The 15,025-nt window shown below is 43.0% G+C and overlaps 6 non-coding genes across 6 annotated transcripts; all 6 read right to left on the bottom strand.

The window, feature by feature from the left end:
- Nucleotides 1-3,935: 3,935 nt before the first annotated feature.
- On the bottom strand, nt 3,936-4,126 carry LOC141160657 (U2 spliceosomal RNA). Its single transcript, XR_012250411.1, has one exon. It is a non-coding gene; the product is annotated as a U2 spliceosomal RNA (small nuclear RNA).
- Nucleotides 4,127-5,241: 1,115 nt separating this feature from the next.
- Nucleotides 5,242-5,432, bottom strand: LOC141160656 (U2 spliceosomal RNA). The gene has a single exon (XR_012250410.1). It is a non-coding gene; the product is annotated as a U2 spliceosomal RNA (small nuclear RNA).
- Nucleotides 5,433-6,547: 1,115 nt separating this feature from the next.
- LOC141160654 (U2 spliceosomal RNA) lies at nt 6,548-6,738 on the bottom strand. Its single transcript, XR_012250408.1, has one exon. It is a non-coding gene; the product is annotated as a U2 spliceosomal RNA (small nuclear RNA).
- A 1,116-nt stretch (nt 6,739-7,854) lies between these two features.
- On the bottom strand, nt 7,855-8,045 carry LOC141160653 (U2 spliceosomal RNA). Its single transcript, XR_012250407.1, has one exon. It is a non-coding gene; the product is annotated as a U2 spliceosomal RNA (small nuclear RNA).
- Nucleotides 8,046-9,164: 1,119 nt separating this feature from the next.
- On the bottom strand, nt 9,165-9,355 carry LOC141160652 (U2 spliceosomal RNA). Its single transcript, XR_012250406.1, has one exon. It is a non-coding gene; the product is annotated as a U2 spliceosomal RNA (small nuclear RNA).
- A 1,113-nt stretch (nt 9,356-10,468) lies between these two features.
- LOC141160157 (U2 spliceosomal RNA) lies at nt 10,469-10,657 on the bottom strand. The gene has a single exon (XR_012250125.1). It is a non-coding gene; the product is annotated as a U2 spliceosomal RNA (small nuclear RNA).
- Between the last annotated feature and the right edge of the window lie 4,368 nt (nt 10,658-15,025).

Raw genomic sequence — 15,025 nt, 5'->3', positions numbered from 1 at the left:
TTTAATATCTTTTTCTACTTCTAGACCATTTTCTCTAAGTTTATATAAGGTCTGTAACCGGGTATTTAAATTATTATATAATTCTAGCTTTTCTTTTGCTTTATATATGCTTTTCTTAATAAAAAAATCTTTTATTTTTTTTTTCATTTTATCCCACCAGGCACTTATAGGGACATTTACATCTTTCTTCCTCCTGCAGTTTTTATAAAATTCAATAAAATCCGATAAAATCTTAGAATCATTTAAAAGGGATACATTCATTTTCCAAGTTTTTTTCCCACATTTTTTATTAGCATTAATTTTTACACTAAAAGATAAAAATTTATGATCTGAGAAGATATTATCGTGGGTTTCACATTTATCAGGTAAAATTTGTTCTGAACCGAATATAAAATCTATTCTTGAACTGCAATTTAAATTGCTCCAGGTAAAGCCGGCCTCTACTGAACTAGTCTTGTTGCATTCTTTATAAATATCAACAAGTCTAAAATCACTTAAAATATTACTTAACATACCGGAAGTTTTGTCATAGTTTCTACTTACGGCTGTAGAGCGCCGACTTTCACCCTTTAAAATACAATTAAAATCACCTGCCAAGATAAAAGGTTCAGAGGTATTAATAAATAATGGTAAAATCTCTAACATGTCAGCTCTTTCATTTTTATCTGGGGACCCATAAAAATTTAAAAATTGCCATTTTACACCATTAATAAAAGCTTTAACTAATAACATACGACCTGGTAAAATCTCTTGGATAAAATCAATTTGAACGTTTCCCTTAAAAAGTATAGCTATCCCTGCTGATCCGGTAACATTTGACCCGGACCACACTGATGGGCCACATTTCCAATCCTCTTTGTATTTTTTGTAGGATACTGTGTGCGGGATATTGCATTCCTGTAAAAAGAAGACGGAAGCCGTAAGACAAGTTAAAAAATTAAATAATGTTACTCTTCTGGTTTTTGATTTTAGACCCCTCACATTGAGGGAAATGCCCTTAAGTTCTGCCATTGGAGGAAAGTAAAAAAATTATATAAAACAGAAATACGGAACTTACTTCCTATCCGCTGAACCGGCCAGACCACTTACGCTCGAGCTACTTCCCTCGTCCGAATTTATCGTAAGTAAGGACTCCATGGAGGAGGAACTTGACTCACCAAGACAATGACCCAACGCTACATGTGAGTAGCTTGGGAGACAACTAAGAGGAACAGCACCCTGGGTCTCCATGGGCTGGCCATTCAGATCCTTATCAGGTGGGTCCCCAGGTGGCTCCCCTGCACCCAGGGGAGGCCGACACACAGGGGAAGGTTGGGTACAAGGCAATGTACCCGAGCTCACGGAGCTGGCAAGGCCTGGCTCCCCACCGGGGTCAGCAGGGTCCGGGACTTTTGGGGGACCAACGTCCACCTCCCCACCAGGAGATGTGTCCATCTGATCCCCATCAGCCGCTCCATTCGAACCATCTTTCTTCCCTCTTTTCTTTTTATGGGGACCCACCGTAGTCCAGTTAGCCTCAGACTCAGGCCCAGGAAACCCAGTTTTTGCCTCGGGCTCGGTGTCAACCTTCTGCCGGTCTCTTTTGGTTTTACCGATCATGCCCTTTTGTTCCTTTTCTGCCTTTCTTTTAGCCTCCCTGTTGTCTTGGTGCCAACTTTTCCTCACTGCTTGGGAGTTACCCTTCATTACCTCTGAGCTTTCCTCATCACTCGAATCGCCCTCTTTGCTCGCTGAGGCTCCAGGTTGTTGTTCCTCCTCCTGAGGGGTGGTCTGACCTGTTGGTTCATTTTCGGATGTCCTGGCCTTTTCCTTCCGTCTCTGTTCGGCCTCCCAGAACCTATGTGGGCATGAAAAATAAAAATGACCAGGTTTTTGGCAGAAATTACATTTTTTATCATGAGGACATTCTTTGGTGTCATGTTCTGTACTAGCACAGTTTCTACAGGTTGCCTCACAGTCATCCTTAAAATGGCCATATTTTCCACAGTTTCTACAAAAGGGTGGCATACCAGAAAAAAAGAAGTCTCCATTTGAGGAACCTATTTTAAAACGTGCAGGAGGGAGTTTCACACCGCCTGGGAAATTAGGGTCTCTTTCACATGTTACTAGAAATTTCCATTTGGACGTCCATATGTGAAACTCATTAAGTACTTTCCCTATACATTTTACACTTTTAAAGTACATTGAAAGAAAACATGTTAGTTCCACTGAAGTAACGAAAGGAGAAAATACTTTAAGGATTACCATTTTTACCTCATCCAGGACGTGCTCGATAACTTGTATTCCTTTTAGAATAGGATTGTTTTTTGCCTTTCTGGCTCTTACCAGGACATCCTGAAAAATGCCTTCCCCGGTGAAGGTGATGTCATAATCGCCACGCCTCGGATAATCCTGGATAGAGAGAATCTCGTTCTTCTGCACATGAAAGAGCCCTTCAAGCACGTCCTGGACTACGTACCGCAATTTCCTTTCATCACTTCCGCCCTCTGTGAAATGAATACGGATAGTGTTTTTAAGCCTCGCATAGTGAGGCACGAGGTTGGGGTCAACCTCCATGGTAACGCAACAAGAAAAAGCAAATCGCAAACCGCTTGCAATCTGCGCCTTTCAGAGTTCTGTAAACAGAAACACCTGAGAGGCTGGGGGGGATCGCAACCCGTTACCCTGGGACTAAGCCCTCTCCCAATAGCAGCAGGCAGGGGAGCCCACCGAAGTGGGTCACCCTGCAAGGCCGAGGAGAGGGGTACCCGAGTACCTTCTGGACCACAGTCGCCTGTACAAGACACTTGACCGCAGCCAAAAGGCCGAGAAGCGATAACCAGAATTGGTTTCCGACTACGGTGCCACCCAAGGATTCTGAAAAGTCCATTTGTGGAGATGGCCACCTGGACTCCCGTTAAGAAGACATGCTGTCAACCTCTAGATCCCTCACATGCCTGCACTTTTCGGCTTGCTGCTGCTGCAATCCACGCGTTTTAGATCTGCATAACTCCACCTCTTTTAGCACAGTACCCTCAACCCCCGGCTGTTCCCACCCGCCTCAACACCGTTGGAAGGGAGGAGAACCAATTAAGGCGGGGGGGGTGGAACGAGCAGCTGTCTACCCTTAGCAGGAGGGTTGCTGATTAATTACCTCTCCTGCTGCTGCTGCTGCTGCTGCTGGCTGTCCAGCAGCAGACTGAAGGTGGCTGCTGCTGTGCGCAGGTATATAAAGGCTCAGAGCCTATTATGACACGCGCAGCCAGCGTTCCATTGCCACATTCCGTCTACTGCAGGCGGGATACCTGGATGGCTGAATGTCACTGAGAAGCTCACAGAGACCGCCATAAGCAACAGTTTAAAAGAATGCCACAGACTAATCAACCAAACTTTTTGGGTTGGTTTCTCTTTTATAGTCTGCAGGCATTAAATGAAAGAAGTCAGTGTTCCAGCAGAGGGAGACAACGTTTCAGAAAAGGCATTGTAGCAAACCAAAAAAGAAATTTTAAGCGCAGCAGAGTAACCAGCTCACATACCTGTTAGCTCAGGTGAGTTTAAAAGGCTGCTGTTGATAACAAGGGCATTTGCTAAATAGATGGTGTGTGTGCAACAATATACTGAAAGGTCAATTATATTGTGCAGCTTATCTCACCACCTGTAGTTATTTAGGTGAAAGCTCCAAAATGCTTGCCTAATATGTCTGTTTATCCAAAAGGAAGTATAGAGGGAGAGCTAGATAGATAGCATTGCATTACATTACATGGCAATGCAATGCACAGTTGCTGAAGTTGAACCAAAATGAGCTTGTCATCTGGCTTCTGCAACTTTTAACATGAAAAATCCAATGAGGAGAAGAAAAGCAAAGCCAAAGAGTCCATCCCAAAATCCGACAAACAAGCCAAATGAACAAAAAGCATTGAATTCAATTCTTTCTGATTTTAGAAACTGCATTAAAGAAGGGGTGCACCGGTCCTGGAGATACTGCAATACCAGGTCAATGCGTGGAGTGGACAGAGCAAGCTCTTTTTCCATCTCCCTGTTCTAAAAATCCATTTAATATATGGTCCCCAGATAGGGGACGTATCAGATATTAAACTGATAAGAACAGATACTACACTTGATCTTAGCCAAAAGGCCGAGAAGCGATAACCAGAATTGGTTTCCGACTACGGTGCCACCCAAGGATTCTGAAAAGTCCATTTGTGGAGATGGCCACCTGGACTCCCGTTAAGAAGACATGCTGTCAACCTCTAGATCCCTCACATGCCTGCACTTTTCGGCTTGCTGCTGCTGCAATCCACGCGTTTTAGATCTGCATAACTCCACCTCTTTTAGCACAGTACCCTCAACCCCCGGCTGTTCCCACCCGCCTCAACACCGTTGGAAGGGAGGAGAACCAATTAAGGCGGGGGGGGGGGGGTGGAACGAGCAGCTGTCTACCCTTAGCAGGAGGGTTGCTGATTAATTACCTCTCCTGCTGCTGCTGCTGGCTGTCCAGCAGCAGACTGAAGGTGGCTGCTGCTGTGCGCAGGTATATAAAGGCTCAGAGCCTATTATGACACGCGCAGCCAGCGTTCCATTGCCACATTCCGTCTACTGCAGGCGGGATACCTGGATGGCTGAATGTCACTGAGAAGCTCACAGAGACCACCATAAGCAACAGTTTAAAAGAATGCCACAGACTAATCAACCAAACTTTTTGGGTTGGTTTCTCTTTTATAGTCTGCAGGCATTAAATGAAAGAAGTCAGTGTTCCAGCAGAGGGAGACAACGTTTCAGAAAAGGCATTGTAGCAAACCAAAAAAGAAATTTTAAGCGCAGCAGAGTAACCAGCTCACATACCTGTTAGCTCAGGTGAGTTTAAAAGGCTGCTGTTGATAACAAGGGCATTTGCTAAATAGATCGTGTGTGTGCAACAATATACTGAAAGGTCAATTATATTGTGCAGCTTATCTCACCACCTGTAGTTATTTAGGTGAAAGCTCCAAAATGCTTGCCTAATATGTCTGTTTATCCAAAAGGAAGTATAGAGGGAGAGCTAGATAGATAGCATTGCATTACATTACATGGCAATGCAATGCACAGTTGCTGAAGTTGAACCAAAATGAGCTTGTCATCTGGCTTCTGCAACTTTTAACATGAAAAATCCAATGAGGAGAAGAAAAGCAAAGCCAAAGAGTCCATCCCAAAATCCGACAAACAAGCCAAATGAACAAAAAGCATTGAATTCAATTCTTTCTGATTTTAGAAACTGCATTAAAGAAGGGGTGCACCGGTCCTGGAGATACTGCAATACCAGGTCAATGCGTGGAGTGGACAGAGCAAGCTCTTTTTCCATCTCCCTGTTCTAAAAATCCATTTAATATATGGTCCCCAGATAGGGGACGTATCAGATATTAAACTGATAAGAACAGATACTACACTTGATCTTAGCCAAAAGGCCGAGAAGCGATAACCAGAATTGGTTTCCGACTACGGTGCCACCCAAGGATTCTGAAAAGTCCATTTGTGGAGATGGCCACCTGGACTCCCGTTAAGAAGACATGCTGTCAACCTCTAGATCCCTCACATGCCTGCACTTTTCGGCTTGCTGCTGCTGCAATCCACGCGTTTTAGATCTGCATAACTCCACCTCTTTTAGCACAGTACCCTCAACCCCCGGCTGTTCCCACCCGCCTCAACACCGTTGGAAGGGAGGAGAACCAATTAAGGCGGGGGGGGGGTGGAACGAGCAGCTGTCTACCCTTAGCAGGAGGGTTGCTGATTAATTACCTCTCCTGCTGCTGCTGCTGCTGGCTGTCCAGCAGCAGACTGAAGGTGGCTGCTGCTGTGCGCAGGTATATAAAGGCTCAGAGCCTATTATGACACGCGCAGCCAGCGTTCCATTGCCACATTCCGTCTACTGCAGGCGGGATACCTGGATGGCTGAATGTCACTGAGAAGCTCACAGAGACCGCCATAAGCAACAGTTTAAAAGAATGCCACAGACTAATCAACCAAACTTTTTGGGTTGGTTTCTCTTTTATAGTCTGCAGGCATTAAATGAAAGAAGTCAGTGTTCCAGCAGAGGGAGACAACGTTTCAGAAAAGGCATTGTAGCAAACCAAAAAAGAAATTTTAAGCGCAGCAGAGTAACCAGCTCACATACCTGTTAGTTTAGGTGAGTTTAAAAGGCTGCTGTTGATAACAAGGGCATTTGCTAAATAGATGGTGTGTGTGCAACAATATACTGAAAGGTCAATTATATTGTGCAGCTTATCTCACCACCTGTAGTTATTTAGGTGAAAGCTCCAAAATGCTTGCCTAATATGTCTGTTTATCCAAAAGGAAGTATAGAGGGAGAGCTAGATAGATAGCATTGCATTACATTACATGGCAATGCAATGCACAGTTGCTGAAGTTGAACCAAAATGAGCTTGTCATCTGGCTTCTGCAACTTTTAACATGAAAAATCCAATGAGGAGAAGAAAAGCAAAGCCAAAGAGTCCATCCCAAAATCCGACAAACAAGCCAAATGAACAAAAAGCATTGAATTCAATTCTTTCTGATTTTAGAAACTGCATTAAAGAAGGGGTGCACCGGTCCTGGAGATACTGCAATACCAGGTCAATGCGTGGAGTGGACAGAGCAAGCTCTTTTTCCATCTCCCTGTTCTAAAAATCCATTTAATATATGGTCCCCAGATAGGGGACGTATCAGATATTAAACTGATAAGAACAGATACTACACTTGATCTTAGCCAAAAGGCCGAGAAGCGATAACCAGAATTGGTTTCCGACTACGGTGCCACCCAAGGATTCTGAAAAGTCCATTTGTGGAGATGGCCACCTGGACTCCCGTTAAGAAGACATGCTGTCAACCTCTAGATCCCTCACATGCCTGCACTTTTCGGCTTGCTGCTGCTGCAATCCACGCGTTTTAGATCTGCATAACTCCACCTCTTTTAGCACAGTACCCTCAACCCCCGGCTGTTCCCACCCGCCTCAACACCGTTGGAAGGGAGGAGAACCAATTAAGGCGGGGGGGGGGGTGGAACGAGCAACTGTCTACCCTTAGCAGGAGGGTTGCTGATTAATTACCTCTCCTGCTGCTGCTGCTGCTGGCTGTCCAGCAGCAGACTGAAGGTGGCTGCTGCTGTGCGCAGGTATATAAAGGCTCAGAGCCTATTATGACACGCGCAGCCAGCGTTCCATTGCCACATTCCGTCTACTGCAGGCGGGATACCTGGATGGCTGAATGTCACTGAGAAGCTCACAGAGACCACCATAAGCAACAGTTTAAAAGAATGCCACAGACTAATCAACCAAACTTTTTGGGTTGGTTTCTCTTTTATAGTCTGCAGGCATTAAATGAAAGAAGTCAGTGTTCCAGCAGAGGGAGACAACGTTTCAGAAAAGGCATTGTAGCAAACCAAAAAAGAAATTTTAAGCGCAGCAGAGTAACCAGCTCACATACCTGTTAGCTCAGGTGAGTTTAAAAGGCTGCTGTTGATAACAAGGGCATTTGCTAAATAGATGGTGTGTGTGCAACAATATACTGAAAGGTCAATTATATTGTGCAGCTTATCTCACCACCTGTAGTTATTTAGGTGAAAGCTCCAAAATGCTTGCCTAATATGTCTGTTTATCCAAAAGGAAGTATAGAGGGAGAGCTAGATAGATAGCATTGCATTACATTACATGGCAATGCAATGCACAGTTGCTGAAGTTGAACCAAAATGAGCTTGTCATCTGGCTTCTGCAACTTTTAACATGAAAAATCCAATGAGGAGAAGAAAAGCAAAGCCAAAGAGTCCATCCCAAAATCCGACAAACAAGCCAAATGAACAAAAAGCATTGAATTCAATTCTTTCTGATTTTAGAAACTGCATTAAAGAAGGGGTGCACCGGTCCTGGAGATACTGCAATACCAGGTCAATGCGTGGAGTGGACAGAGCAAGCTCTTTTTCCATCTCCCTGTTCTAAAAATCCATTTAATATATGGTCCCCAGATAGGGGACGTATCAGATATTAAACTGATAAGAACAGATACTACACTTGATCTTAGCCAAAAGGCCGAGAAGCGATAACCAGAATTGGTTTCCGACTACGGTGCCACCCAAGGATTCTGAAAAGTCCATTTGTGGAGATGGCCACCTGGACTCCCGTTAAGGAGACATGCTGTCAACCTCTAGATCCCTCACATGCCTGCACTTTTCGGCTTGCTGCTGCTGCAATCCACGCGTTTTAGATCTGCATAACTCCACCTCTTTTAGCACAGTACCCTCAACCCCCGGCTGTTCCCACCCGCCTCAACACCGTTGGAAGGGAGGAGAACCAATTAAGGCGGGGGGGGGGGTGGAACGAGCAGCTGTCTACCCTTAGCAGGAGGGTTGCTGATTAATTACCTCTCCTGCTGCTGCTGCTGCTGCTGGCTGTCCAGCAGCAGACTGAAGGTGGCTGCTGCTGTGCGCAGGTATATAAAGGCTCAGAGCCTATTATGACACGCGCAGCCAGCGTTCCATTGCCACATTCCGTCTACTGCAGGCGGGATACCTGGATGGCTGAATGTCACTGAGAAGCTCACAGAGACCGCCATAAGCAACAGTTTAAAAGAATGCCACAGACTAATCAACCAAACTTTTTGGGTTGGTTTCTCTTTTATAGTCTGCAGGCATTAAATGAAAGAAGTCAGTGTTCCAGCAGAGGGAGACAACGTTTCAGAAAAGGCATTGTAGCAAACCAAAAAAGAAATTTTAAGCGCAGCAGAGTAACCAGCTCACATACCTGTTAGCTCAGGTGAGTTTAAAAGGCTGCTGTTGATAACAAGGGCATTTGCTAAATAGATGGTGTGTGTGCAACAATATACTGAAAGGTCAATTATATTGTGCAGCTTATCTCACCACCTGTAGTTATTTAGGTGAAAGCTCCAAAATGCTTGCCTAATATGTCTGTTTATCCAAAAGGAAGTATAGAGGGAGAGCTAGATAGATAGCATTGCATTACATTACATGGCAATGCAATGCACAGTTGCTGAAGTTGAACCAAAATGAGCTTGTCATCTGGCTTCTGCAACTTTTAACATGAAAAATCCAATGAGGAGAAGAAAAGCAAAGCCAAAGAGTCCATCCCAAAATCCGACAAACAAGCCAAATGAACAAAAAGCATTGAATTCAATTCTTTCTGATTTTAGAAACTGCATTAAAGAAGGGGTGCACCGGTCCTGGAGATACTGCAATACCAGGTCAATGCGTGGAGTGGACAGAGCAAGCTCTTTTTCCATCTCCCTGTTCTAAAAATCCATTTAATATATGGTCCCCAGATAGGGGACGTATCAGATATTAAACTGATAAGAACAGATACTACACTTGATCTTAGCCAAAAGGCCGAGAAGCGATAACCAGAATTGGTTTCCGACTACGGTGCCACCCAAGGATTCTGAAAAGTCCATTTGTGGAGATGGCCACCTGGACTCCCGTTAAGAAGACATGCTGTCAACCTCTAGATCCCTCACATGCCTGCACTTTTCGGCTTGCTGCTGCTGCAATCCACGCGTTTTAGATCTGCATAACTCCACCTCTTTTAGCACAGTACCCTCAACCCCCGGCTGTTCCCACCCGCCTCAACACCGTTGGAAGGGAGGAGAACCAATTAAGGCGGGGGGGGGGGTGGAACGAGCAGCTGTCTACCCTTAGCAGGAGGGTTGCTGATTAATTACCTCTCCTGCTGCTGCTGCTGGCTGTCCAGCAGCAGACTGAAGGTGGCTGCTGCTGTGCGCAGGTATATAAAGGCTCAGAGCCTATTATGACACGCGCAGCCAGCGTTCCATTGCCACATTCCGTCTACTGCAGGCGGGATACCTGGATGGCTGAATGTCACTGAGAAGCTCACAGAGACCGCCATAAGCAACAGTTTAAAAGAATGCCACAGACTAATCAACCAAACTTTTTGGGTTGGTTTCTCTTTTATAGTCTGCAGGCATTAAATGAAAGAAGTCAGTGTTCCAGCAGAGGGAGACAACGTTTCAGAAAAGGCATTGTAGCAAACCAAAAAAGAAATTTTAAGCGCAGCAGAGTAACCAGCTCACATACCTGTTAGCTCAGGTGAGTTTAAAAGGCTGCTGTTGATAACAAGGGCATTTGCTAAATAGATGGTGTGTGTGCAACAATATACTGAAAGGTTAATTATATTGTGCAGCTTATCTCACCACCTGTAGTTATTTAGGTGAAAGCTCCAAAATGCTTGCCTAATATGTCTGTTTATCCAAAAGGAAGTATAGAGGGAGAGCTAGATAGATAGCATTGCATTACATTACATGGCAATGCAATGCACAATTGCTGAAGTTGAACCAAAATGAGCTTGTCATCTGGCTTCTGCAACTTTTAACATGAAAAATCCAATGAGGAGAAGAAAAGCAAAGCCAAAGAGTCCATCCCAAAATCCGACAAACAAGCCAAATGAACAAAAAGCATTGAATTCAATTCTTTCTGATTTTAGAAACTGCATTAAAGAAGGGGTGCACCGGTCCTGGAGATACTGCAATACCAGGTCAATGCGTGGAGTGGACAGAGCAAGCTCTTTTTCCATCTCCCTGTTCTAAAAATCCATTTAATATATGGTCCCCAGATAGGGGACGTATCAGATATTAAACTGATAAGAACAGATAAGGTTTCAACGCAATTTTATTGATTCAAAAGTATATTTACAAAGGTTTTAAAAAAGAACATTTATAACATTACAATAAAATGATAAAACATGATAATAATCAATTCAAGTTTTTTGTAAAAACACAATTTACCATCATAAAACCATTGTAACAATTAAGAAAATCATAATTACAGATGTACTTGGGTTTATTTAATTACCACTAATTGTGTTCCATAATTGTACACACCACATAGAAGCCGCTTCTTTTGCTCCATACAGTTTTTTATCTCTGAGATAGTAAATATACATTTCACTTAAAGCAATTTTTATACAGTCTGTTGAATCAATATGATCATGTTTGAAGAGTAAAATATTTCTAACTTTCCACATGGCATTTTTAAAACAATTAATAATAATCCAGGCAACTCGGAATTGTTTAAAATTTGGACACTTAAAAAGACCATAAAAGACATAAAAGTGATTAAAATCTTTCAGGCCACATGCCCATTTTAAAAGTGGGCCTACCTTTCTCCAAACCTCCTGTGCAAAAGGACAATTCCAAAAGAGATGCAATACAGACTCACTTTCCCCGCATATATCTCTTGGACATTTGGCTCTCGCCACCAGCCCCCGCCTATGTTGAAACTCACGGGTAGGGAGGCACTGGTGGACGATAGCCCAGGCAAGGTCCTTGTGTACATTTGCAAGATATTTCCCGTACACATTTCGCCACACCGTTTTGGACCTTGCCTGTGAAAAATTGGAGACAGGAATTGTGTCCTCAGAGTGTCTGCAAGCAATAGATACCTTCCTTTGGTCCCCCAATATATCAGGCTCCAATTCCTGGAGACCTAAAAGCCTGACCGTTTTCTCAAGTATCACATACTGTTTAGGTGGGCACAGGAGCACAGGAGAACTTAAAGGTAGGCTAAACCACCTTTTAAAAATCATTCCTGCTGCATATTTTAAAAAATAACTAAAAATGCCATCAGATTTAAAAACCTTAAAACAGAAGCAGAAATACTTTATATGGAAAAAGGTAAAAAAATTGGGTACATCTTTACCTCCATTAGATTTACATTTGTACATCAGATCTCTTTTTAACTTTTCCATTTTTGAACCCCATAAAAACATAAAAACAATTCTTGTTACTTTCTTGATTTGTAAATTGGAAGGGGGAAACACCATTGCAACATACAACATAATGGGAATTAAAACGGCTTTAATAATTAAAATTTTACCTTCCATACTAAGGTTCCTTAAATTCCACAATGAGATCTTTTTTTCTATTTTATCCATTGCAGAGTCCCAGTTAGGGTCCCCCTCATTGGCTTGGTTAAAAATAATTCCTAAAATTTTTATGTGATTTTTCTGTATCACTATCCCAGGGGTCAAAGAGGAGTCCCATCCCCCCACATTAAAACAGTCACATTTATCTATATTTAATTTAAAACCTGAGGCTTCACAGAAAAATTGTGTGTTTCTCAATACCCTCCTCAGAGATGTGGAATCTGGACATAGTATGGTAACATCATCCATGTAACTTAGGGCTTTAAGTTGCATACCCCTACTCCCGGGAATAGGTACCCCTTTAATTACTTTATCTTTTCTCAGTATGGTTAATAGTGGTTCCATAACACAGATAAAGAGCAGTGGTGAGAGAGGGCACCCTTGTTTCACCCCTGATAATAGAGGAACCCCCTTCATTAAAAACCCATTTACAGAAATTTGACTAAAACAAGAATGATATAAAAGCATAATGCGGGTTAAAATTTTCTCTGGAAACGCCATTTTTTTAAGAACCATAAAAAGAAATTCATGCGATACCCTGTCAAAAGCTTTTTCAAAGTCTAAGGATAAAATAGCAAGGTTTTGACTTCTCTCTTTTGAATACCATATGGTATCCCTAATTATGTTGAGGGACTCAGCTATGGTTCTTCCGGGAACACCACATACCTGGTTAGGGTGAATTAATTTGGCTATAAAGGGTTTTAAACGGACTGCAATAAGTTTAGCTAAAATTTTATAATCAAGGTTTAAAAGCGTAATAGGCCGCCAGTTTTTAAGTTGGCTCCTATCCCCTTTTTTATATATTAAAGATACCAGACCTCTCCTCCAAGATGGGGGTAATTTATTAGTATTAAAAGCTTCTTTAAACAATAAAAACATATCGTTCTTTAAAATTCCCCAAAAAGTCAGATAAAACTCAATCGGTAGACCGTCTTCCCCAGGGGCTTTCCCACTGGAGAAACTTTTAAAAATCTGTAAAAGTTCCTCACTGGTGAGATCCCTAGATAAAACACCCTGGTCTAAAATATCTAACTTAAAATCAAGGGAATTAATAGCATACTCTAAAAAGGATGGATCTATAACTTTAGTGTTAAAAAGAAGTTGATAAAAATTAAAAGCTTTTCCTAACATACCCTTAATATCATTTTCACCTTCAAGATTTAGGATTGCATCCCTCCTCCCCATTACCTTTTTGAAGAAGAATCGGGAGCATTTCTCTCCTTCCTCCAGGTGCTGTACATGGGAGTTAAAAATTATTTGTTTTCCTTTTTCATTAAGAGCATTTTTTATTTCAGACTTAAGATTTGCAATATCATCATCCACATCAATACCAACTTCTTTTAGTTTAAAGAGTACTTGTAATCTCATATTAAAAACATAAAACCACTGCTTTTTCTTTTTTGCTTTCATTTTCCCTGCCTTAATAAAAAATAATTTAATCTTAGGTTTAATGCTCTCCCACCAATCCAGCATCGAGGCGCGGGGGTCTCTCTTTGATTGCCAGCACTGGTAGGCCTGCACAAACCTCTTTTGAATATCAATATCCTCTAGGAGAGTTGTATTTAATCTCCATGGGCCTCTTGAGGTATTTTGTTCCCCTGCTAACTCTAAAAAACACAGATAAAACTTTATGATCAGAGAATAAATTAGATAAAAGAAAACATTTACAAGGTTTAAAGGCAGTAGAAGCAAATATGAAATCAATTCTAGAAGAAACTCTTCCATTGGACCATGTAACACCTGGATCCGCCGGCAAGAGCTCCTTCCAGCAGTCCTGTAATCTAAAATCATCAATTAAACTTTTCAACAAATAGGAGGTACGGTCTTTACGATTCACATCCCCACCCTGCCGGGATTCCCCATCACGTAAACAATTAAAATCTCCTCCCACTAGCAGGGGGGTTGACCCAACACAAAATAATGGCAATATTTCAAGTAAATCCGCCCTTTCCTGCTTCCCAGGAGGAGCGTACACATTTAATAAACGTAAAGAAAGTCCATTAAAAACAAGATGTATTAAAATAGCTCTGCCAGGTATAATTTCAGTCACAGATTGAATGATGGTAGAATGTCCACGGCAAAGTAGTCCAACTCCGGCAGCACGACAGTCATTAGCACCGGACCACACAGAAGCGCCCAGTTTCCAGTCTTCTTTTAAGTCCTTATAATTTAAATTACTCTGTATACCACATTCTTGTAGAAAGCAGAAATCAAAGTCCAATGTCTCTAAATAAGAAAATAAAGCAGCCCTACGTGTAGGGCTCTTTAGGGACCTCACATTTAGTGAGGAGATTTTAAGAGGAACAGACATTAAGAAGAATCAGGATCTGAAGATGGGAAGAAGTCAATACACGGCACCTCCTCCTCCGCATCTCCAGGGGTCAGGATTTGTTTAATATTACCGGGATCTGAAGCAGGCAAAAAGGCATCATCCACTTTTGGCTCCTCATCTGGACCTCGACATCCGTGTTTTCTTTGGATATCAGGTTGCTTTACGTCCTCCCGTTGCCTTTTCAGAGGCTGGGAGCTGTCCATCTTTTCCAAGTCCTGTGCATCTGCAGTCCTCATGGCGGTCTGGTCTATGGAACGGGTGTCATCCCTCTGGGTCGTCTTGTCCTCTGGTCTGGTCACGGAACTACTGCGACTTCTGGTTCGAGGACCAGGGCTCGACTGGGTCTTAGCCGGGTCCTTTTTACTTCGCGCCCTAGAGGCCTCTCTTTCCGACACACTGGTTGATCGATTAAGGAGCGTACCCTTTTTGCCCTTACCCAAGATCACCGATGATGGTGTGGCCAATCTGGGTGCTTGCTTAATCGGGGTACTAGAGGTCTCCTCAGTTCCACATAATGCCGGTGGTGCATTCATGCTGGATGAGGACCCTTCCTCTTGACTCTGAGATACGGCAACATCTAGAGCCAGAACATCGATCAATTCCACAGAGAGCGAACCCTCGGTTAATCTTATGGAGCCCCTACGACCGTCCTTCTGTGGAACTACCAGCGGGCCCTCTGGCGGAGCCGTTGAAGGATTTGGTCCGGACCCGTCAGCGTGCGCCAACCCAGGTCCAGGGGCAGGTGTAGTAATACTCCCTCCGAAGTATTCTTGGATAGTCAGTTGACCTGACTTAAACA

This window comes from Phyllobates terribilis, unplaced genomic scaffold (assembly GCF_046119375.1).
Source record: "Phyllobates terribilis strain yellow unplaced genomic scaffold, ASM4611937v1 Scaffold_8__6_contigs__length_399053987, whole genome shotgun sequence".
NCBI classification, from domain to species: Eukaryota; Metazoa; Chordata; class Amphibia; order Anura; family Dendrobatidae; genus Phyllobates; species Phyllobates terribilis.
Note: the sequence above shows the minus strand (reverse complement) of the source record. Positions and strands in the feature narration are given on the sequence as shown.